Source organism: Cricetulus griseus, chromosome 5 (assembly GCF_003668045.3).
Source record: "Cricetulus griseus strain 17A/GY chromosome 5, alternate assembly CriGri-PICRH-1.0, whole genome shotgun sequence".
Taxonomy (NCBI): Eukaryota; Metazoa; Chordata; class Mammalia; order Rodentia; family Cricetidae; genus Cricetulus; species Cricetulus griseus.
The window spans coordinates 20,122,301-20,134,483 of NC_048598.1; the positions used below are offsets into that span (position 1 = coordinate 20,122,301).

The 12,183-nt window shown below is 41.0% G+C and overlaps 1 pseudogene; it reads left to right on the forward strand.

Moving 5' to 3' along the window:
- The first annotated feature begins 2,345 nt into the window (after positions 1 to 2,345).
- Positions 2,346 to 2,732, forward strand: LOC100772534 (annotated as a pseudogene).
- The last annotated feature ends 9,451 nt before the right edge of the window (positions 2,733 to 12,183 follow it).

The window sequence follows — 12,183 nt, forward strand, 5'->3', positions numbered from 1 at the left end:
ATAATGAAATTTGCAGGCAAATGCATGGAATGAGAAAATATCATCCTGAGAATGATTATTTCTGTCATCCCAGAAAGACAAACATGGTATGTACTCACTTATAAGTGGATATTAGCTGTAAATTAAAGGATAACCAATCTACAGACCCAGAGAAGCTAAGTAACAAGGGTTCAAAGGGGGACACTTGGGTCTCCCTGTAAAGAGGAAATAGAATAGACTTTGCAGGCAGACTGGGAGCAGGTAAGGATGGAAACAAGAAGGATCGGGTAGGGATCTGGAAGGGGAAAATCCTGGAAGAGACAACTAGAAGAAGGGGGGCATCTTGGGGTATGGTAGAAACCTAGTGCAGTGGAAACTCCAAGGAATCTCCAAGGGTGACTCTAAGACTCCTTGCAATGGGTGATATGGAACCTGAAGTGGCCATCTCCTATAACCATGCAAGACTTCCAGTGGAGGTATTGGGACACAAACTCAGTTATATAACCTTTGATCTACAATTTGTCCTGCCTACAAGATGTGCTTGGGTAAACACAACACAGAAATTATGGTAGTGTCCAATTAATCACTGGTTTAGCCTGAGCCCCATGCCGTGAGAGGGAGTCCACCTCTGACATTGCCTGCAGTGCAAGGACCCAGAGGCTAGATAATCCAGAGACCGAGGATAGAACCAAACACAACTTGCAAAACAAAAGTTAATGTAATGATGCCTAATGACATTCTGCTATACTCATAGATTGATGCCTAGCCCAAATGTCATCAGAGAGGCTTCTTCCAGCAACTAATGTAAACAGTGCAGAGACCAACAGCCAAACATTAGGTCAAACTTGGGGAATCCTGCAGAAGAGAGAGAGAAAGGGTTGCAGGTACCAGAGTGGTCAAGGACAACACAACACACACACACACACACACACAGAGAGAGAGAGAGAGAGAGAGAGAGAGAGAGAGAGAGAGAGAGAGAGAGAGAGAAAGAGAGAGAGAGAATCAACCAACTTGGGCACATAGGGGCTCACAGAGACTGTACTGACAGCCAAGGAGCTTGCATAGGACTGACTTAGACCTTCTGCATATATGTTATGGTTGTGTAGCTTGATCTTCTTATGAGACTCCTAACAGTGGGATTGGGGTTTCAGTATGGGTGCATGAAAAGCTAGAGTTTTATATGTGGATTTTGCTAGATTTCTCAGTTATTATAAACAAAATGAACATTAAAATGTTGGAGCATCTTTTGCAATATAGATAAAGCAGAATCTCAAATGCTTGTGATATTCAAAGTCTTTTGAAAATAGTGGGATTAGAAGACATTTTACAGACTATAGCTATGTAGATATATGTAGACATATATACATATATATGTATATTTAAGTGGGGTTTTCTTAATAAAACATAAGAACAATCAAAAATCTAAGAATTCTAACTTTCTATATAAGTAAAAAATAAAGAGTGGCTATATTGGTGGCACAGCAGTTAAGCATGCTTGCTAATCTAGGAAACTATGGTTTAGTTACCAGCGCTCTCTCATCAAGTGACTCACAACCATCTACAACCACCTCCAACAAATCTGACACTCTCTTCTGGCCTCCATAAGCACTTGCAAACATGGCATATGTACACAACACACACACACACACACACACACACACACACACACACACACATATATAGTGTAAATATATTTGAAAAGATATAACATTAAGAACCAACTTATAGACTTGTAAAACTACTTGGCATACATCAAATACAATAGACAGAAATTGACTTGAAAATAATCCCTATTTATAAATAGTTTAACAATGTGGTAGGAAGATACGTGAAGCACTTGAAGATGTTCCTCATACTATAAATATGAATGGCTGGCATGCTCAGACCTCTGGAAATGGAGAACATACAAATAACGCAATAATTAGACTTGTCTCTAATGCCCATACTATTGGGGAAATATTTAAAGTTTGAAATTACCAACCGAGAAACACTGCTTCTAATAGAATACATTTTGATGGAAATATCAAATTTTTACATTATTTACGAATGACAAGTAAGCAATTACTAGTAAAATCTAGCAACTCCATGTTAAGTATCTGTCATTAAGAACTATAGATGTGGGACTACAGAGATAAATCAGTGGTTAAGAGCACACACTGCTTTTGCCAAGCACCTGGGTTCAGTTCCCAACACCCATGTCAGGTGTCTGACAACCATCTGTAACTCCAGCTGCAGAGAACCTGATGTCCTCTTCTGGCCACCACAGCCAACTGAACTCGTGTGCATATGCACATACAAAACATACATGCACAAAATTTAAAATAAAATAAATGTTTAAGAATAGAAATACAGCTTTCCAACTTGGGCCCTGCAGAATGGCTCCCACAAAGAAGGGTGTCGAGAAGAAGGGCTGTTCTGCCATCAACGAGGTGATGACCTGAGAATACACCATTGACATTCACAAGTGCATCCATGGCATGGGCTTCAAGAAGCGTATTCCTTGGGCACCCAAAGAAATCTGGAAATTTGCCATGAAGGAGATAGGGACTCCAGATGTGCGCATTGATAATACCAGGCTCAATAAAGCCATCTGGGCCAAAGGAATAAGGAATGCTCCATACCGTATCCATGTACATTTGTCCAGAAACTATAACGAGGATGAGGACTCACCAAACAAGCTGTACACATTGGTAACCTACGTGCCTGTTACCACATTCAAAACTCTACAGACCGTCAATGTGGATGAGAACTAACCTGCTGAGTGTCAAATAAAATTGGAGAACTGCCTTCAGGGTTTGGTTTTCGTTTTTGTCTGCCCCACAGGTAGAATATTTGATACTGTTTAGGATAGGACCTAAGGGCTATTGTTGGGAGTTGTTTAAGACTGCTGCTCTGGGTATGTACTTTTCATGGGAATCAATGTGTTAGAATTGTGGTTTTTCAAGACAGGGTTTCTGTGTGGCCCTGACTGTCCTGGAACTTGCTTTGTAGACCAGACTGGCCTGGAACTCACAGACCCATGTACCTCTACCTCCCAAGGGCTGGAATTAAAAGTGTGCACTGACATGCCTGCCTGGCTTGTTGTGGCTTTTAAGAAGCTATAGTGTTAGGTCTCATTTTAGGTTCTGGGTGTATGTGAGCCTAAGATTGAAGTTATAACAGTTACGTGATACTGAAAATTTGTGTTGCTTGGGTCCTGGGAATTGAACTTGGTTGGTCAGCCTTGGCCTTCTAGCCATCTTTGCCAACCAGTCCATTCCCTGGAATATGCTATATTCTTTGGACAGCATTTTGTTTTGTTTTTCAGACAGTTTCTCTGTGACAGTTCTGTAGACCAGGCTGGCTTAGGATGCAACATAGATACACCTGCCTCCTGAGTGCTGTTGTTTTTTGGGGGGTGGAGGGGTTATTTTTAAAAGTCAGTACAAAAAGAAAGATTTTTATTAAAAACCTTGGGGCCAAAAAAAATAGAAATATAAAAATGGCACATGAAAGAAGTAAAGAGACTTGGGAGGATACAAAAAGGGATCCGGGTAGCAGGAAGTGAGAGGGGTGAATGGAAAGGCAAATTAGTAAACACATTTTGTTCCAAAGACCATTAGAATATCCAATACCTTGTATGCTAAGTGTAATCATTAACAAAGATAGACAGAAATACAGATAAAAATTAGATGGAGTGGTACACACACGCAATCTAAGTGCCTGAGAACTGTAAGCAAAATGAAACCCTGTTTCCATAGAAAGAGAAAAAGAAAGCCAATGAGAGAGGAGAGGAAAGGAAAGGAAAAAGAGATAAAATAAATATACATGCATGTACACACAAACAGGAGATGTGTCTCGGTCAGTAAAATGCTTGCCTATCAAGCATGAAGCCCCAGATTTGATCCACAAGACCACACAAACTAGGCCTCCCAGAACATGAAGGTATAAGCAAGAGAATCAAAAACTGAAAATCTTCTTCAGCTACTTGAAGTCAGTCTGACATGCATAACATGAGAGAGAGAGAGAGAGAGAGAGAGAGAGAGAGAGAGAGAGATTTAGCAGTACAGTTGGCCTCCAGACCTAAAAGTTTCACATTCATGGATTAAACCAACTAAAGCCTCATATTACTGATACTTGTCTTGGTCAGTGTTCTGGTGCTGTGAAGAGACATCATGACTATGGCAACTTTTTTTTGCAGATTTTTTTATTTGAATTAGAAACAAGATTGTTTTACATGTCAATCCTTTCCCTCCCCTCCTCCCCTATCACTCCCCCCCCAACTAAAACTCTACCTATCACATATCCTTTCTGCTCCCCAGTGAGGGTGAGGCCTTCCATAGGGGGTGACTTTGGCAACTCTTATGAAGGAAAGCATTTAATTGGGGCTGGCTTACAGTTCAGTGGTTGGGTCCATTATAATCATGTCAGGAAACATGACAGCACACAGGCAGACAATGGTTCTGGAGAAAGAGCTCAGAATTCTACATCTTGGCAGGCAGCAGGAAAAGAGAATAAGCCACTAGGCTGGCCTGAGCTTCAGAAGCCTGAAAGCCCCCTCAAGTGACACTTCCTCCAACAAGGCCACACATATTCCAACAAAGCCACAAATCCTAATCCTTTCAAATAGTGCCAGTCCCTGTGAACCCATGGGGGCCATTTTCATTCAAACCACCATACTTGTGTCTTTGAGTATCAACAGGCTTTTTTTCTCATTAATCCTGTTACAATGTAGTATATCAGCACTGTATATCCCAATCACATTTGATTAGATTTCATGACTGATTTAGAGATGTTTTTAAGGATGCACATAGGTTCCATGCAAATACACCAATTCATGTAAAGGACTTGAACATTTGTCTATTTGACTATCTGTAGGGTAGTCCTGGAATTCATTACATTTCCTACATACACAAAGGAACAACTGCATACTACGAGCAACAGTAAAATGCTGGAGACATAACGCATATATACAATAACTATATTCAAAGGCACCTTAAAGACCAAAAGTGACAAGTTGGAATAGCTGGAGTTGAAAGTGGGCATGATAGGCTCTTTAAGATCCCACAGTGTCATTCCCAGTGAATGAACCTTACAAAATCTCTGTTAATAGAAAAATCCTGGTCTGGGAGAGAAGCTTGTAGAAGGAAAATACATGAAAGCGGCAGTCTAAGGGCTCTTGTGAGACAGGCTGGCCGGTGCCTGGAAACACAATGATGACTATGGGAGCAGTAACATGGGTGTGACGGACTTCATAGGAGAAAATAAACCTGGCAAAGGAAATAAATAACACACAAATTCGGACAAGAGAACTATGAACCAGGAAAATGGCTGTGGCCATGAAAGAAAAATGGTTGCTTTAGGGAACAAATCAAGAAAAAGGAGTCTGGAATGAAGAAAATGCTAAGAAGCTACTAGAAGCAGAAGGGAAAGTTAAATAATGAATGTGACCACTCCATCAGTTGGCTGGGGCTACCAGTACAAAGGAATGCAGACGAGGGAGCATCATTAGAAATTCATTTCTTCCCAGCCCTGGAGGGTGGGAGTCTGAGTCCATGTCAACAGGGTTTTCGGGCTCTGTCCTTGACCTCCAGATGGCCATTTTCTGTGTCCCTCATGGTGTTCCCTCTGCTTGTGCTGTTCTGTAGTGACATTGCGTTAGTGTTCACTCACATGACTTCATTGCCCTTCATTATTTCTTAAAATGCCCCATGTTAGGGTCACTGAGGCAATCGAGGGTAAGACATAAAATGTAAATTTGGGGCATAGAAACCCAATTCAGCCTATGGAAACATCCTTATGGTTCCAGATCTCCTTCCAAAACATCCCATCTGCCTCTTCCCACTATACTTTTAATGATACCCTTCTAATCTGACAGGACTCAATTTAGATCAAATTTCCATAGGGATGTCTTTCCTAACCTACATAACCTCAGTCAAATTTGGATTCTCTGTTTCAGTTTCTTATATTATCTGTGGTTTCCAAAACGTGTTTACTATCTCTTTTTTACGTGTTACATTTTTATGTATTGATTTTGTGGGGATACACATGTTACCACTGTGTGTGTGTGTGAAGATGCACACGTTTATATGTGTGTGCTGTGACAGTCTGTATATAATTACATGTCTGTGATGGTTGATGCTTGTGTGTTTTTATAGCTGTCTGTGTGTGAGTGAGTGTGCACACACTCATGAGTTGGAAAGCAGATGTGTGCATGTTTTATACGCATGTACACATGTCTGTGAATGTATGTATACTATACAAGCTTGTGAGTGTGAGCATGTGTGGGAGTATATATGTGTGTACTTGTATAAGTGTGAATATAGGCGCATGCCTATATGTGCATGCATGTGTGCACAAGTCTGTGACTATAAATAAATGTCTGTGTGTGCATGTATTTCACGAGTATGAATGTGAGTGTGTAGATGTGTAGAGGAGTGTGAGTGTGGATACATAATTGCACATGTGAGTGTTCCTGTGTGAGTATAGAGTGTTCATGTATATGGGAGAGCATGTTTGTGTTTATGCCTAGGGTTGTCATATATGTCAGTACGCATGTGGTCATTTTGGGCGAGGGTGTGTGGTTGTGTACATGTGTGAATACGAGTGTGTGTGTTTAAGTGTACGTGTGTATAAGTATACATGAGAGTATGTTCATGCATGAGTGCTCTTGTGTGTGAGAGAGAGCGAATATATACATGTAATGGCATGAGTGCATTTGCATGATTCTGTATGAGTGTGAGGGTGTGAAGGTAGGGGTGTAACTATATGAGTGAGTATGCGTGTGTGTGTATATGAATGTGTTTTCATATGTCAGTGTGCGTGACTCTACATATTTGCAAGAGTGTGTTAGTACTCACATTTTTGAGTGTACCAACATGATGTGTAGGAGACAAGTGTCCACGTGAATGTGCCTGTGCTCATGTGTGAGTGTGGATGCCTGTGAGCAACCAACCATGTGTATGTACATGGGTAAGTATGCATGTGAGTGTGTGTTTTGTGATTATGTGCATGCATGAATGTATGGGTGTGTGGCTTTGTGTGAGTGTGCATGTATGAGTATGCATGGGTGTGTATATGCAAACATGAGTGAATATACATGTTTGTGTGTGAATGTGTGCATTTGAACATGTTATGTGATGAGGGTACACGGGTATTTTCATATATAAGCGTCTGTGAGTGTTTGTGCTTGCATATGTGCTTGGGTATGTGCACATACGTGTATGCATGTACATGTGTGAGTATGAGCATCTGTGTGTGTGATTTTGCTATAAATGCATTCATATATAAAATATTTTATAACAAGTCCATATATAAGAGGCTGCAGAGATGACTCGGCTGTTAAAAACACTGACTGCTCTTCCAGAAAACCCAGGTTGAATTGCCAGCACCATATGGCGGTTAATAACCATCTGTAACTAAAGTTCCAAAGGATCTGGTGCTCTCTTCTGGCTTCAGCAGGCACTAGGCACATAGTTAATGAACAGACATACATGCAGGTAAAGCACACATATAAAACAAAATAAAAATTAAAAAATACATTTCAAAAAATATAAAGAAGTCTATGTATACTTAAATTTTAACTGTTTTAGTGGTGATTAAATTAGTTTGCTGTGTTTATAGCAAAAAAAATAATAATAAGTATAATACCAAAACAATTTTCAAGGTGGTAGGTTCTAGTCTCCCCCATCATCTTGTGATTTTGCAATAACAAAATAACAAAAAGGTGAGAACCACTAAGATGTTCCAAAATTTTAAACCTTATTTTGCAAAAACCAATTGACAGTAAGGGGCTAGGGTAAAGGCTCCATCAGTTAAGTGCCTGCCTCACAGCATGAGAGCTTTAACTCAGACCCCAGCAGCCACATGAAAAGTCAGGCACACATAAAAGACGAACACAAAGCTCAGTACACAATAGTACTCATACACAAAGGAATGATGATAACAGTAGGAGTAGCTGGGATTTAATGAAAGGCTATGATATGCTTGAGCAGTACAGTGTTACATGTCACTCATTAAAAAGGATACTGGAAATGTAAACCTTGGTGACTGGAATGTAATATTATAAAATATACAAGCTGAACAATAAGTTAGACACAACCACAAAATCAAGCAGTGAGCTCTAATATCAGCCCTTAAAATTTACTCAGAAAAGAAAAAGCTGAAAGCATAGGAAGAAAACAGTTGAAAATAATGGAGCAGAAGTTTGACATCCATCTGCTATGTCCATAACAAAGAAGAAAGCAGTGTCACCCAAAAAGCTTAGATTCCAAGAAAAACTAGCAGACGGTGTTGTCTTCAATTGCAGTAAAAAGATAAAATGAGGTTGTCTCTAACAAGTGGGTCCATGATGACACCAAAACCATCAAATCCTGGCACCTGATCACAGATGACTATATTGGCAGAGACACAGGGCCCAAGTTGCCATGTTAAAATTTTCTTCCCAAGGATCTACAGCTATCCTAGTGATATGGATCCCAGTGAATGAGATTTCTGTCACCCTGGGAGACCCAGAAAACAGATACATAGACTATGAGAACAGTCACATTGCCAACTGTCTTCATTACTGCTCTATTGCTGTGAAGGCACCATAACTTATATACAGAAGAAACTTATAAAAGAAATCATTTCATTGGGGACTAGTTTACGGTTTCAGAGGGTGTGTCCCTGATCATCGAGGTGGGGAGCATGGCAGCTGGCAGCCATGGTGCTAGAGAAGTAGCTGATATTATCCACGGACAGCATGCAAAGAGAGAGGAAGAAGAGAGAGAGAGAGAGAAAGAGAAAGAGAGAGAGAGAAGCTCTGGCATGTGCCTTTGAGACCTCAAAGTCCACCCCGCAGTGACACATCTTCTCTAGCAAGGCCACCCCACTTAATCCTTAAACAGTCCACCAACTGGGACACAAACATGCAAATATGTGAGCCTATGGGGCCATTCTGATTCAAACCACACCACCCTTCCCTTCCTCACTTTAATCAGTCAATTAATCTTCATTCTCTGGGCTATTCCAGTATCAAAAATTCCTTTGTAGTTAAGATCATTTGCATTTTATATGGATTCGTTAGTGAGACTTCTAAGTTTTGTTTTTTGCTAATAAAATACCAACTGGTACAATGGCAAAAATCCAACCAAATCCTCAAATGATTTTTTTTTAAATTAAACATAACAATTCTAAAATTGACCTGGAAACCAAAATGCCCAGGAATTACTGATAAAATTCAAGAAAGAGGAAATGGTATAAGATTAGCCTGTGAAGCTTCAAAACATAAAATAACAACACTGTGACAATGCCCTGGGTTCAAGAACATACCAACCAAAGGAAAAAAAGGCAAATGCACTAGTACAGGAATTTGGTGTATGTCTATGAGAACGTCTTTCTTTCATCTTCAAACTTAAGAGATAGTTTTCATGCACACAAAAGTTTAGTTTGGGAGGTATTTTTTCTTTCTTTCTTTCTTTTCTTTCACTACATCAGCCCACTGTTTTCTGTCCTCTATGGTTTTTTGTAAGTGAGCTGTTGGTCACATTGTTTCCACTTTTCTCTTACTGCTTTCAGCGTTTTCATCTTGCTTGATCTTTAACAAATTCACTATAGTGGATCTATGTGTGGTTTCCTTGTAGCTATTCTACCTGGAATTTGCTGGCCTTCATAAGGACATTTTTCAGACATTTTTTCTTAAAAGTCTGAAAGAAATTATTCTTCCAATAATTTCTGTTCTCTCTTCCTGTGGTGTTACCAAGACCACAGGGGTCTCATACTGTCATTCCTTTCAACATTATTTTTTTCCTATTTATTTAAATTAGAAACAAGGTTGTTTTCCATGCCAATCCCAGTTCCCTCTCCCTCTCCTTCTCCCCTGACCCCCACCAACCCCCTATCCTATCTCCTTTATGCTCCCCAGAGAGGGTGAGACTTTCATGGGGGATCTTCAAAATCTGCCACATCATTTGGAGCAGGGCCTAGGCCCTCCCTCATGTGTTTAGGCTGAGAGAATATCCCTCTATGGGGAGCAGGCTCCCAAAGTCCATTCATGTACTAGGGATAAATACTGATCCACAGCCAGAGGCCGAATAGATTGCCCAGTTCTCCTAACTGACACCCATATTCAGGGGGTCTGGATCAGTCCTATGCTGGTTTCCCAGCTATCAGTCTGGGGTCCATGAGCTTCCCCTTGTTCAGGTCAGGCTGTTTCTGTGGGTTTCTCCAGCCTGGTCTTGACCCCTTTGCTCATCACTCCTCCCTTTCTGAACTGATTCCAGGAGTTCAGTTCAGTTTTAGCTGTGGGTGCCTGCTTCTGCTTCCATCAGCTACTGGATGAAGGCTCTAGGATGTCATCAATCTCATTGTCAGGAAGGGCATTTAAGGTAGCCTCTCCACTATTGCTTAGATTGTTAGTTGGGATCATTCTTGTAGATCTCTGGACATGTCCTTACCGCCAGATTTCTCTTTTAACCTATCATGTCTCCCTCTATTATGGTATCTCTTTTCTTGCTCTCCTCTATTCTTCCTCAGACTCAAACTTCCTGCTCCCTCATGTCCTCCTCACCCCTCCTCTTCTCCCCTTCTCTTTCTCCTAACTCCCTCTCCCCTCCCCCCATACTCCAAATTAGCTCAGGAGATCTTGTCCCTTTGCCCTTCTCTGGGGGACCATGTATGTCTCTCTTAGGTGCCTCCTTGTTTCCTAGCTTCTCTGGTGGTGTGGGTTGTAGGCTGCTAATCCTTTGCTCTATGTATAAAATCCACATATGAGTGAGTACATATCATGTTTGTCTTTTTGTGACTGGGTTACCTCACTCAGGGTGGTTTCTTCTAGTTCCATCCATTTGCCTTCGAATTTCAAGATTCCATTGCTTTCCCCCCACCCCGCTGAGTAGTACTCCATTGTATAAATGTACCACATTTTCTTTATCCATTCTTCAGTTGAGGGGCATCTAGGTTGCTTCCAGTTTCTGGCTATTACAAATAATGCTGCTATGAACATAGTTGAACAGATGTCCTTGTTGTAGGAATGTGCTTCTTTTGGATATATGCCTAAGAGTGGAATTGCTGGATCTTGTGGTAGACTGATTCCCATTTTCCTGAGGAACCACCATACTGATTTCCACAGTGGCTGTACAAGTTTGCACTCCCACCAGCAGTGGAGAAGTGTTCCCCATTCTCCACATCCTCTCCAGCATAAACTGTCATTGGTGTTTTTTTTATTTTGGCCATTCTGACAGGAGTCAGATGGTATCTCAGAGTCATTTTGATTTGCATTTCCCTGATGGCTAAGGATGCTGAGCACTTTCTCATGTGTCTTTCAGCCATTTTAGATTCCTCCATTGAGAATTTGCTATTTAGTTCTGTACCCCACTTTTTAATTGGATTATTTGGTGTTTTGGAGACTAGCTTCTTTGTATATTTTGGAGATCAGTCCTCTGTCAGATGTGGGGTTGGTGAAGATCTTTTCCCAATCTGTGGGCTGCCATTTTGTCTTGCTGACTGTGTCCTTTGCCTTACAGAAGCTTCTCAGTTTCAGGAGGTCCCATTTATTAATTGTCCATCTCAGTGTCTGTGCTACTGGTGTTATGTTCAGGAAGTGGTCTCCTGTATGAATTCATTCAAGGGTACTTGCCACTTCCTCTTCTAAGAGGTTCAGTGTGGCTGGATTTATGTTGATGTCTTTGAGCCATTTGGACTTAAGTTTTGTGCATGGCGATAGATATGGATCTATCTGCAGTCTTCTACTTGCCAGCATCCAGTTATGTCAGCACCATTTGTTGAATATGCTTTCTTTTTTCCATTGTATAATTTTAGCTACTTTGTCAAAAATCAGGTGTTCATAGGTGTGTGGGTTAATATCAGGGTTTTCAATTCAATTCCATTGGTCTACCTGTCTATTTTTGTGCCAATACCAAGCTGTTTTCAGGACTATAGGTCTTCTTCTCCTGGTAGGTAGAGGTCCAGGTTCTCTTCCGATGGGTGCAAGCAGGTCCAATACTCAGATGGGTCTCACGATGAGTGCAGACAGGCCTGAGACACTCCCTCTCCTGATGGGTGGAGGCAGGACTAGCACCATGATGTCAGCAGACTCTGGATGGCTTTATCTGCCTATGGAGAGTTGACCTGCCTACAGTCCCCAAGCCAGGAGATCCCAAAGAGGGCAAGCAGAACTCAACATTATTCTTTGCTTTGAACTAGCCCCAGGTCCTTGTAAAAGTTAGGTAAGTATTCTACTACTAC